The following is a 13,248-nucleotide window of genomic DNA, read 5'->3' as shown; positions in this document are numbered from 1 at the left end:
CATTGTACTTTAATCTTGTTATGGATGAGACTAAACCCCTCAAAATATATTAAGGAGACAGCCTAGACCCTAACTTATTTTTGCAAGTAAGTGTAAGGCATTTCGTTCCAGATACAATTCAATTTGTCAAACTATTTGACTTTAAACAGTTTGTATTTTAACCTCAGCGTAAATATAGACAACATGAAAAAAGAAAAGAATTGGCTTAACTGTAACTCCGTTGAAATGCTTAACAAAATAATATACATATTAGCTACTAATTAACTGTTCCAATATAGTCACATCCCATAAACACACATACTTGGCAAAGGCAAGTTCAGTAAAATTGTCTCATGTGCAATTTTAACAGCATGAAGAGAACCCAAGCTTTTAGTTGTACCAGAGAGAAGGGAAAAAAAAGCTTCCACATTCTGCTTCAAGACCCCCAGCAACTTCAGAAAGCTAGAACCAAAAATCCTGGTTCTGTGGGAGCTTGACCCCACCCATTCAGGCTGCTTCTATTGTTCCTGCTTTTTTTTTAAAAAAAGCCCAAAGCCTTTCAAGCTGTTTACTTTATTGGCTTTGAGTAGACCACTCTCTCTATGCCTCAACCTTTCTTCGCAAAGTACACCACTAAAAGCCGTAGTATTGTCACAATCTTGACAAAAGTAAGTTTAAAGAAAAGTCGTATTGCACTTGAAATATTAACTGTTTCTCTTTCCACAGATGTCAGATATGCTGAGTTTCTCGAACACTTTGTTTTCATTTCTGATCTCTAAAATTTGCAGGTTTTGTTTGTTATTGGCAAGCATGTTTGGTATAGTTCTAAAAGCTTAAAGTCTAAAAACGTTTGGACCATGAAGAACAGTGGATCCAACTAGTCTGCCCTTTCAGTGCCTTCATGAATTTCTTCCTGTGGTTCTATGATGAATAACTGCATCTTAACACAATTTACTAAACCTTAGGTTGTATCCAGAACTGAATCACAAAAAACAATATTTGCAAATTAAGGTCAACAAAAGGAAGTAGAAATGAAGGAGGATTTCTTTTATTTGAAAGAATGGTCAGTATGTAGAGCAAACTACATAGGTGATTGTCCAGAAACCTTTTTAAGGGCTTAAAGAGGGAAGAAACATGGAATTTTGTGGCATTAATTTAGTGTTGTATCCACAGATAGTGCCTGACTCGCTGAGTGAGTGTTTACAGCATTTTTTGTTTGACATTTAAAATTGGTAGCATTTGTAGTATTTTGTTCTTGTTACAAATGGGATTCTAAGTTATTGGAACTGCTACAAATGGGATGATTCTCCATCTGAATCGCTACTGTATTGTTAACGATACCACCTCAGAGTGATTAGATAATATATTTTAGTTTAGAAGATTAAGGGGAGACTTAATAGAGACGTACAAAATAATACATGGCTTGGAAAAGGTGGATGCTAGGAAATTGTTTCCGTTAAACAAGGAGACTAGGACCCGTGGACACAGCCTTAGAATTAGAGGGGGTCATTTCAGAACAGAAATGCGGAGACATTTCTTCAGCCAGAGAGTGGTGGGCCTGTGGAATTCATTGTCACGGAGTGCAGTGGAAGTCTGGACGCTAAATGTCTTCAAGGCCGAGATTGATAGATTCTTGTTGTCTAGAGGAATTAAGGGCTATGGGGAGAACGCTGGTAATTGGAGCTGAAATGCGCATCAGCCATGATTGAATGGCGGAGTGGACTCGATGGGCCGAATGGCCTTACTTCCACTCCTATGTCTTGGGGTCTTATGGTCTTATTTCAATTAGCTAAATTTGTATAATCCTATTCATGTCTTTATTATCTTTTAACTACAAAAAAGTTTAAGAACTGAACAACTTGGAGTCTACTTAAAATAGCAAATGAAAGTGAATGTAGGTAGTTAAATTTGGAGCCGCTATAACTTATTTCCTTCCTGAATTCACGGTAATACTGATCTAAATATAAATCATCTTTTATTATATACAAAAATATCTATTATTAGTTTCAAAATTGCTTGGGATGAGAACAGTTATATGATTTGACTATTCTCTGTTGTCAGCAGGCCAGCCTAATAGCATTAAGGGGCCATTTGTTTCTGACATTAACAAAACCTGCTGTCAGTATCGTATGGTTTGGTACATGCAGTCACAACTGGTTTGGAGCAGTCACAGTCATTAGAAGCCAGGTTTGCAGGCAGAGCATTCTCTGAAGATTTCATTTCTAGCACCTGAGTAGTAAGGTAAGTAGAGATTTGCAGATGAAGGAAGATGTTGATATTTGACAATTTAGTGGTTTCAACTTCGGTAGCAGTATATTTGTGGACTTGTATCAAACTTAGGGTAGCACAGGTGCAAGTGAATGAGATTTACTAGAACTGGATCTAATTTTTTGTTAGTGCTTTCCTTCTAATGAGATTCCTTGCATTGATTTCCAGTTTATGACTGGAAAATATGTAACTAAGTGAGTGTATTATAAATGTCAGGAGAATGGAATTAGTTTTCATAATGATACTATGGTATTGTCTTGCTTAAATTCAACAACATATTACACATGCTGCCTGGCAGTTGCTATACGGTAGTCCAATTATTGGGGATTTGGGTAGTTAAACAGAAGAGAACCTGTTTAGTATAGAAAATCTGCCTTTGGCTTGTTACACTTGTGTTTCTAAAAGCAATATTTAGTCTATCCGTCCTAATTTGGGACACATTCTTGTTAAAATGGAAATGGTATAAACTCTGCACCTGATTTGTGCTGATGCGTGAAATGTTTACTGTCAGATTGACTTCCCTTTACAATTTTTTTCTTGAAACTAAAAAGATTATTTTTAAAGCATGTTGTTTCTTGTAGAAGTCATATTTTCACGAGCTAGGCTATGCTCAAATGTTTAATGGAACAGCTGAACCAGCCACCCTAATAAGCTTGCAAATTTGATATTTAAGGTTCCAATCTCACATTATAATCAGGCATTTACTTCCTAACTTGACACATTGCTGCTCTGATTTACAATTCTAAACAGAAACTATGCATGATTCAGCTCCCTCGATTTCTAGAGATTCAACCATGAATATAATGGTACTGCATTGTTTTCGGAATAAACAGTTGCCACAGTAGAGTGGGAGGTGTCTTCGTTTGCAGGGGTTATGTATATTTTAGGAGCTCTGCCCTAACCAGGACTTAACCACATGACCAAGTGTAGGAGAAGGTGAGGACTGGAGATGAGAGTCAAAAAGTGTGGTGTTGGAAAAGCACAGCCGGTCAGGCATCATCCAAGGAACAGGAGAGTCGACATTTCGAGGGTAAGCTCTTCATTAGGATATGACCAACTGTAGTCCAATAGAAACATGCTAGAGGGATATTTTTGTGTATAGTTGCAGATAAATTTCAATGAGCTTTGTATAATTTTCATGCAGCCTGAATCCATGCTACGTTAACTATGATAAGATTATAAGAGCAGGAATTAGGCCATTTGGTCTATTGAGTCTGCTCCGTCATGGCTGCTAAGTGTTTCAACTCCATTTTCCTGAATTTTTGCCCATAACCTTTGATCCCCTTGGCAATCAAGAGCTTGTCTATTTTTTCTTCAATATACTCAATGACCTGGCCTCCACACTCTGTGACAATGAATTCCACAGATGCACCACTCTCTGGCTAAAGAAGTTTCTCCTTATCTCTGTTCTAAAGGGTCTTTCCTTTCCTCTGAGGCTGTGCCTTCGAATCCTCATCTCTCCTGCTAATAGAAATATCTTCCCAATGTCCATATTGTCCAAGTCATTCAGTATTCTTTAAGTTTCAATCCAATGTCCTTCTGAACTCCATTGAGGAAGTTCCATAGTCCTCAAATGTTTCTCATGTTAAGCCTTTCATTCCAGGGATCATTCTTGTGAACCTCCTCTGGACCAGCTCCAGGGCCAGTGCATCCTTTGAAGTATGGGGCCCAAAGTTGCTACGATACCCTAAATGTGATCTGACCAATGCCTCATAAAGCCTCAGAAGTACATCCCTGATGGCAACAATAGCACAAGAAATGCAACATGATGGGAGTGGTTGGATTTTTCCTTAAAAAAACAAGGTTCTGAAAATCTCAAAACCTCAGACGAGCCTTGAAGCAGTACAAAAGCTGTATCTACAACAGAACCAAGAAAGAAAATCACTATGCAGTGTTGTTGAAATAAAATTAAAAGAAATTCTACCTATTGTCAAAAATAGCACAAAACAAAATGATCTTTTAAACAAAATCAGCAACTGCATGTCTCCACTGAGTCACCTTAAAGTAGCAAGACTACCATATATTTGTTAGGTGTCAATTGCTTTGACAAAAGACCAGAAATATCAGATTAACTTTGTCCAAATATCAGAGTATGAACTGAAAAGCCACAGATATCCTGTCTGAACGTAGACTGTTTAAACAAAGAATAGGGCTATGAATTTCAAACTTAGCGATTGCAAACCACATAGTGAAAATAAAGAAATCAGAAACAAGAATCGCATAGTCAAAAATATTCTTGAGGGTCTGAGAGTGATCCCACTAAGCAATAAGAAGGGCTAGAATATCTGCTTCATATAAGGAAAACTTGAACATTCACCATGTAGAGTTGATGTCTTACAGACAACAGCGACAAGACTTGATTGATCAGGTTGTCATAGGTGCAGTGACAAGGGTGAAGTTTTATTTTTCAGAAGCGGAGCTATCTGAACAATTAATTAAGTTAAGTATAGCTTCAGAACTTAACAAAGGTCACAACATGAACATGTGGCCTTAAAGATGGCAGAGCATTGAAGCTATTGTAGCCAGACGACAAAACTTGCAAGCATTAGGTACAGTTATCAGAATAGTAGCCATGATGCAGAAAGTGAGCAAGCTGTGTGAGAAGTGGGTCAGTTTCAAGCACTGCAACACCAACTTGCAGTTTTAGATCATTACAAGTTTTATGGTGCAAAGGGTCACTCTAGGTGCCTATGCAAAAAGAATCTGAAGCGAAGAAGTTACCTCAGACTACAACGGGGCCTTGATCAGATGGGCAAATGTGCTGAGGAATGACAGATGGAGTTAAATTTATATAAATGTGAGGTGATGCATTTTGGTATGTCAAATCAGGGCACGACTTATACACTTAATGGTAAAGTCCTGGAGAGTGTTGCAGAACAAACAGACCTTTGGGTGCAGATTCATAGATCCTTGAAAGTAGAATTACAGAGTAGTGAAGGTGTTTTGAGTGCTTGCCTTTGTTGGTCAGTGCATTGAGTGAATTGAGAGGTCATGTTGCAGCTGTACACAACATTCATTAGGCCACATTCTGAATACTGTGTTCAGTTCTGGTCTCCATGCTATAGGAAAGATGTTGTGAAATTTGAAAGGGTTAAGAAAAGATTTACAAGAATGTTGCCAGGGTGAAGGGTTTGAACCACTTGGAGAGACTTAAGTTGGGGTATTTTCCCTTAATCTTCGGAGGCTGAGGGTTGACTTTATAGAGGTTTATAAGATCATGAAGGACATAGGGTGAATATCAAAGGTCTTTTCCCCCAGGGTAGGGGAGGCTAAAGCTAGAGTCTCAAGTTTAAGGTGAGAGGGGAAAGATTTAAAAGGGACTGGATTTGTTGGCATTTGGAATATGCTGCCAATAGAGGTGGTGGAGGCTGGTACAATTACAACATTTTAAAAGGTATCTGGATGGATACATGAATGGGAAGGGTTTAGAGGGATATGGGCTAAACTGAAAAATGTGTTGCTGGAAAAGCGCAGCAGGTCAGGCATCGTCCAAGGAGCAGGAGAATCGACGTTTCGGGCATAAACCCTTCTTCAGGAATGAGGAAGGTGTGCCAAGCAGGCTTAGAAAAAGGTAGGGAGGAGGGCGTTGGGAATGCGATAGGTGAAAGGAGGTTAAGGTGAGGGTGATCGGCCGGAGAGGGGGTGGGATTGGAGAGTTCGGGAAGAAGATTGCAGGTCAAGAAGGCGGTGCTGAGTCAGAGGGTTGGGACTGAGGTAAGGTAAGGAGGGGAAATGAGGAAGCTGGAGAAATCTGCATTCATCTCTTGTGGTTGGAGAGTTCCTAGGCGGAAGATGAGTCGCTCTTCCTCCAGGTATCGTGTTGCCATGGTCTGGCGATGGAGGAGGCCAAGGAGAAGGCAGATGTTGTTAAATTAAGGCAGGATCTGGTCAAGGTAGTTTGGAAACAGCTATTTGCAGATAAATTTGCAGCAGAACTATAGGGGGCCTTTAGAAATGAACTGAGGAGAGTACAGCCCCTTTTTCAGGTCAAATATGGATGCAACAAGCTCTGAGAGCCCTGACTATAGATAGGAATATTCAAGGCTAGATGGGATCGAAAAGAGGCTTTTAACAAGTATAAAGGGTGCAAATCAAGAGAGGCTGTAGTAGAGTTTAGGAAGTGCATGGTAGATCTTGAAGCAATTCGGAGAGTCTCAAGACATTATTCTCTCCTCCTTGATATATTGAGATAACCCAAGGAAAGAGGGCCAATTAGGTACTAAGGGGACGATCTGTATGTGGAGTAGAGCACTTTGATAAGGTGTTAAACCAGTACTTTGCTCCATCTTCCCTCAGGTGGTCAAAAATATTGGTATGGAATTCAGGAAAGGAGAGACGGTGAGGTACTTCGAGTCATAGACATGTACAGCATGGAAACAGACCCTTCGGTCCAACCTGTTCATGCTGACCAGCCAATCCAACCCAATCTAATCCCACCTGCCAGCAACTGACTCATATCCCTCCAAACCCTTCCTATTCACATACCCATACAAATGCCTCTTAAATGCTGCAATTGTACCAGCCACCTCCACGTCCTCTGGCACCCTCTGCGTGAAAAAATTGCCCCTTAGGTCTCTTTTAAATCTTTCCCCTCTCACCCTAAACCTATGCCCTCTAGTTCTGGATTCCCCAACCCCAGGGAAAAGACTTTGCCTATTTAGCCTATCCATGCCCCTCATAATTTTGTAAACCTCTATAAGGTTGCCCCTCAGCCTCCGATGCTCCAGGGAAAACAGCCCCAGCCTGTTCAGCCTCTCCCTGTAGCTCAGATCCTCCAACCTTGGCAACGTCCTTGTAAATCTTTTCTGAACCCTTTCAAGTTTCACAACATCTTTCTGATAGGAAGGAGACCAGAATTGCACGCAATATATCAACAGTGGCCTAACCAATGTCCTGTACAGCTGCAACATGACCTCCCAGCTCCTGTACTCTGACCGGTAAAGGAACGCCTTCTTCACTATCCTATCTACTTGTGACTCCACCTTCAAGGAGCTATGAACCTGCACTCCAAGGTCTCTTTGTTCAGCAACACTCCCTAGGACCTTACCATTAAGTGTATAAGTCCTGCTAAGATTTGCTTTCTCAAAATGCAGCACCCCACATTTATCTGAATTAAACTCCATCTGCCACCTCTCAGCCCATTGGCCCATCTAGTCCAGATCCTGTTGTAATCTGAGATAACCCTCTTTGCTGTCCACTACACCTCCAATTTTGGTGTCATCTGCAAACTTACTTACTGTACCTCTTATGCTTGCATCCAAATCATTTTATGTAAATGACAATAAGTAGAGGGCCCAGCGCCGATTCTTGTGGCACTCCACTGGTCACAGGCCTCCAGTCTGAAAAACATCTCTCCACCACCACCCTCTGTCTTCTACCTTTGAGCCAGTTCTGTATCCAAATGGCTAGTTCTCCCTGTATTCCATGAGATCTAACCTTGCTAATCAGTCTCCCATGGGGAACCTTGTCAAACGCCTTCCTGAAGTTCATATAGATCACATCTACTGCTCTGCCCTCATCAATCTTCTTTGTTACTTCATCAAAAAACTCAATCAAGTTTTTGAGACATGATTTTCCGCGCACAAAGCCATGTTGACTATCCCGAATCAGTCCTTCCCTTTCCAAATACATGTACATCTTGTCCTTCAGGATTCCCTCCAACAACTTGCCCACCACAGAGGTCAGGCTCACTGGTCTATAGTTCCCTGGCTTGTCTTTACCTCCCTTTTTAAACAGTGGCACCATGTTTGCCAACCTCGAGTCTTCCAGCACCTCACATTTGACTATTGATACAAATATCTCAGCAAGAGGCCCAGCAATCACTTCTCTAGCTTCCCACAGAGTTCTCGGGTACACCTGATCAGGTCCTGGGGATTTATCCACTTTTAACCATTTCAAGACATCCAACACTTCCTCCTCTGTAATCTGGACATTTTGCAAGATGTCACCATCTATTTCCCTACAGTCTATATCTTCCACAGTAAATACTGATGCCAAATATTCATTTAGTATCTCTCCCACTTACTGTGGCTCCACACAAAGGCTGCCTTGCTGATCTTTTGAGGGGCCCTATTCTCTCCCTAGTTACCCTTTTGTCCTTAATATATTTGTAAAAACCCTTTGGATTCTCCTTTAATTCTATTTGCCAAAGCTATCTCATGTCCCCGTTTTGCCCTCCTGATTTCCCTCTTAAGTATACTTCTACTTCCTTTATACTCTTCTAAGGATTCACTCGATCTATCCTGTCTATACCTGACACATGCTTCCTTCTTTTTCTTAACCAAACCCTCAAATTCTTTAGTCATCCAGCATTCCCTATACCTACCAGCCTTCCCTTTCACCCTGACAGGAATATACTTTCTCTGGATTCTTGTTATCTCATTTTTGAAGGCTTCCCATTTTCCAGCCATCCCTTTACCTGCGAACATCTGCCTCCAATCAGCTTTCGAAAATTCTTGCCTAATACCGTCAAAATTGGCCTTTCCCTCGCTATTTTAAAACAAATAGAATTACAATCGCTGGCCCCAAAGTGCTCCCCCACTGACACCTCAGTCACCTGCCCTGCCTGGCTTCCCAAGAGTAGGTCAAGTTTTACACCTTCTCTATTAGGTACATCCACATACTGAATCAGAAAATTGTCTTGTACACACTTAACAAATTCCTCTCCATCTAAATCTTTAACACTATGGTAGTCCCAGTTGATGTTTGGAAAGTTTAAAATTCCCTACCATAACTACCCTCTTATTCTTACAGATAGCTGAGATCTCCTTACAAGTTTGTTTCTCAATTTCCCTCTGACTGCTGTGGGGTCTATAATACAATCCCAATAAGGTGATCATCCCTTTCTTATTTCTCAGTTCCACCCAAATAACTTCCCTGGATGTATTTCCGGGAATGTCCTCCCTCCGCACAGTTGTAATGCTATCCCTTATCAAAAAGTCACTTCCCCTCCTCTCTTTCCTCTTGCTGAGATCACATTTGTATCCTGGAACATTAAGCTGCCAGTCCTGCCCATCCCTGAGCCATGTTTCTGTAATTGTTATGATATCCCAGTCCCGTCTTCCTAACCATGCCCTGAGTTCATCTGCCTTCCCTGTTAGGCCCCTTGCATTGAAATAAATGCAGTTTAATTTATTAGTCCTACCTTGTCTCTGCCTGCCCTGACTGTTTGACTCACTTCTGTTCTCAACTGTACCTATCTCAGATTGATCTCTTTCCTCACTGTCTCCTTGGGTGCGCCCCCCCCCACCACCACCACCACCACCACCAGTTTAAATCCTCCCAAGCAGTTGTAGCAAATTTCCCTGCCAGTATGTTAGTCCACTTCCAATTTAGGTGCAATCCGTCCTTCTTGTACAGGTCGTTTCTACCCCAAAAGAGATTCCAATGTTTGAAATGGAGAGTGAGGTGGTGTTTGAGGTTTTACCGGGCTTAAAAGTAGACACCCCCAAGTGTGACTGAGCTGCTTCCAGTGGCAGAGACGATGACTTCTGGCAATAGTTGGCGATTTCATCGCCTCTCCTGTGGGAGGTGAGGGAGGAAAAGTACAGGTGCTCTGATCCAAATTTGTCATTCTTCTCTGGCCACTGATGAGCTGCCAGAGGACTGCAGGACCACTAATGTGCTTCAGTCTTTTGAGAACGGTGTTAGAGATAAGTAGTAACAAGCTAGTGAGTCTCCTGTCAGTGGTAGGGAAACCACTGTATAAAAATCTGAAGGAGAGAATTAATCCCCAGTTTGGGAGCTAGGCTTTGATCAGACATAGTCAGCAAAACTTTCAGGGGAAGATCCTACCTAACACATTTGATTGCATTTTTTTTGAGGTGGTGATCAGGTGTGTAGATGAGAATAATGCAGTTGATGTAGTTAATGTGGATTAAAGCAAAGAGTAGGTTTAGATTTATTGTCACGTATATAAAAATAGTGAAAAGCATTTTATCCTATGCAAAACGTGAAGTGTCACCATGCTCTGAAACACTGAACATAATGCAAGACTTTATTGCAATAGAGTTCATATTTTCCTCTTGTTACCTTTCCCTAGTCCTCCATTTGCTATTTCATATTGGCTGGGGTCTCTAACGGCTTCTGGGTCTCTTAAGTGCTCACCTCCACCATCGCTGCCACTCCCACAACTGCCATGGTGAACTGGAGCCATGACCTTGATCCCTTACCTCTTGTTCCTCCCAGATGCTGCCAATTCTGAAGCTTCTGTGATCTCAGCACCAGAGCGCCCCATGGATCTGGGGCTGCGCGTGGCCTAATCCCAACCGACTCCCCTGCAAGGTAAAATAAAAATGAAAATACTGATGCCTTTGCTGTTGCTCAAACTGCCACCTATTGCCAGGATGAGTGGACTCTGTCTCTGCACACTTCTGCTTGAAGAAGCCTCCTCTGTTGCTGCTGCTGCTGAATATGCTCAGGGGGCTCGGCCAGCGCTCACCCTGCTGAAGATGCCGATGAAGGGCTTTAAAGCGAAACAAATGCTTTAGTCAGCATTTCTTTAATAGCGAGATTGCGTTTAGAGTATTGTATACAGTTTTGGTCTCCTTACTTGAAGAGGGATGTAGTTGCATTGGAAGCAAATTAACCAGGTTGATTCCAGAGTGAGGGGTTTGTCTTATGAAAAGAAGTTGAATAGTTCCTATTTTCTTTGGAGTTTACTTTGGAGTTTACAAGATTGAAAGAGGCCTAATTGAGATCCACAAGAATCCAAGGGGATTTCACAAAGTAAACATATATCGGATGTATCCTCTTGTGGGTCAATCTAGAGCAAGACATCATAGTTTTAGGATAAAGGATATTTAAATTACAGATGCGGAGAAATTACTTCTCAAAGTTGTGAACATGTGGAATTTTCTGTCCCAGAATGTGGTGATCACTGAATAAATTTAAGGTGGAGGTTTGTGGATTTTTAATGCGTAAAGGGTTATGAGGTCCAGATGACCCAAGATGTGGTTAACCATGATCGTATTGAATGGCTGAGCAGGCTTAAATGCTGAATTGTTTACTCCTGTTCCTAGGTCTTAGATTCTTATCAGGACAACAACAAACGCATCAACAACGCATTAGATTTCAACACTTCTGCAAGTGCAGAACACCCAAGTATGAAGTCTAAATCTCTAGGTCGTCACACTATTACAAGTTCCAGAAGGATTGTCAAACTAGCTACATATTACACAGATTCCTAACCTTTTAAACCCTCAAAGTTTCAATTCTTATTTATGCGTAAATGGTTTTACAACCATCCTAATATGTCCATTCTTGAATTTATGTAATTTTATCATTGGGAAAGAAAAGGAATATGTCATGTCATTACTTCTAAGAGCTGTGTTGCTGGATGAGCTTGATTTACTAATAAGCCAAGGACCAGAATAGAACTACATAACCAGCAACCATTTGCAGACCTGCAAAAGCATGCTTACAAAAGGATGATGCATAAGTATTTAAATCTGTCACGGCAAGTAGTAGTCTGAGCTATTAAATATCAAGTAACCTGAATCAGCAATATACATTCTGTTACGAGATACTCGAAAAGAAGTTGAATTTTTAAAACTTTTTTTAACGGTTAAATTTATGGGTCGACTATTACATGGATGCTACTTTTGAGGGGCTGAAATTCATGCTACAGTCCAAAATACCATTGTTAGCAGAAGCCCAATTGATCTAGCAAACGGGTATAGCAGATAATCAAGCGAATGGAATGTTGGCTTTTATAGCTAATGGAATAGAATATAAAGGTAAGGAAGTATTTGTTGTAACTATACAAGGCATTGGTGAGACTGCACCGGTAGTATTATATACAATTTTGGCCCCCTTATTTGAGGAAAAATGTACTGGCATTGGAGGAGGTTTGCTAGATTGATCCCAGAGATATGAGGGGTTTATCGTATGAAAAGAGTTTGAACAGTTTAGGCTTATACTGTCTGGAGTTTATTAGAATGAGGGAAGGTCAAATTGAAGTAATCAAGATGATAAAAGGTATGGATAAAATAGACATGCAGCAGATCATTCCTCTTGGGTGGCATTCTTTAGGATAACGGGTAGCAAATTTAAAATAGTTGGGGAGAAACGACTACTCCCAAAGTGATGAGAATCTGTGTAATTTGCTATCCAAAAGTGTGGTGGATGCTGGGACAGTGAGTAAATTTGAGGAGGAGTTAGACAGATTTGTAATTTGATGGTTTGAAGTGGAAAGAAGGCAGGAAAATGGGGCTGAAGAGCATATCAGCCATGATTGAATGGCAGAGCAGACTCTTTGGGCCGAATGGCCTAATTCTGTTCCGATATCTTATGAACATATATCTAAACGAATAAAGGAAAAGAACACACACATCATGGTAATATGATTGTATTCCATGAGTGCTATGGGGAACTGAGTTCTACTGAGCTGCACACAAGGGGAGGTTGTCACCTGCCTCTGACCTAATACATCTTAAACATTCGTGCCAAATTGGTGCAAATTGTACATCAAAACACAATAGCATGAAAAAAAAAACTTCCTCATTGTAACATTTATGCACAGCTTAATACCTTGATTCACAAATATTGACCTTATGTCTGTGAAGAACTAGGGTTGACTTTTGGCCAAAAATAGGGGGTCAACTTCTACATGTGATCGACTTTTACTGTACTATATATAGTACTTAATAATAGTACAAGAAATATGACTGGGTAGCTTTTAGGTGTTGACCAGTGTTAGGAAGGAGAAGTGAAGGGAGGGGAGTTTGGGAAGTTTCTGCAACAAACAAAACCTGTTGTTTCATGAGCTTAGTTTTGGCTGCATTAATTAGGTTTAGAGGATCCTTCTGGTAGGCTGTGTCCACCAATTGAAAAAAGCTTTGGGAAAGGATTCATAGATGCCTTGTAGCTACTAGAAATCGGTGAGTTCCAAGGCAGCTGTTGCTGTCTTAGACCATGCTAATCCAAAACTTTGTCTCATGGCCTCACTGGGGATGACTACCCACAATTTGGGTAGCTCTGAGATGGTATTTTGATTTATTA

The 13,248-nt window shown here is 40.9% G+C and overlaps 1 protein-coding gene across 13 annotated transcripts in view; it reads left to right on the top strand.

The window, feature by feature from the left end:
• LOC140476946 (protein tyrosine phosphatase type IVA 3-like) overlaps positions 1-13,248 on the top strand; it is a 158,499-nt gene that overhangs the window by 101,419 nt on the left and 43,832 nt on the right. For 2 of the 13 annotated variants that reach the window (XM_072569942.1, XM_072569950.1), the window contains exon 3: positions 10,435-10,530. The exons of the other annotated variants lie outside the window; for them this stretch is intronic. The gene's annotated coding sequence lies outside the window, so the exon portion shown is untranslated. The remainder of the gene's footprint in view (positions 1-10,434; positions 10,531-13,248) is intronic. 13 annotated transcript variants of the gene reach the window in all.

This window comes from Chiloscyllium punctatum, chromosome 5, assembly GCF_047496795.1.
Source record: "Chiloscyllium punctatum isolate Juve2018m chromosome 5, sChiPun1.3, whole genome shotgun sequence".
Taxonomy (NCBI): domain Eukaryota; kingdom Metazoa; phylum Chordata; class Chondrichthyes; order Orectolobiformes; family Hemiscylliidae; genus Chiloscyllium; species Chiloscyllium punctatum.
Note: the sequence above shows the minus strand (reverse complement) of the source record. Positions and strands in the feature narration are given on the sequence as shown.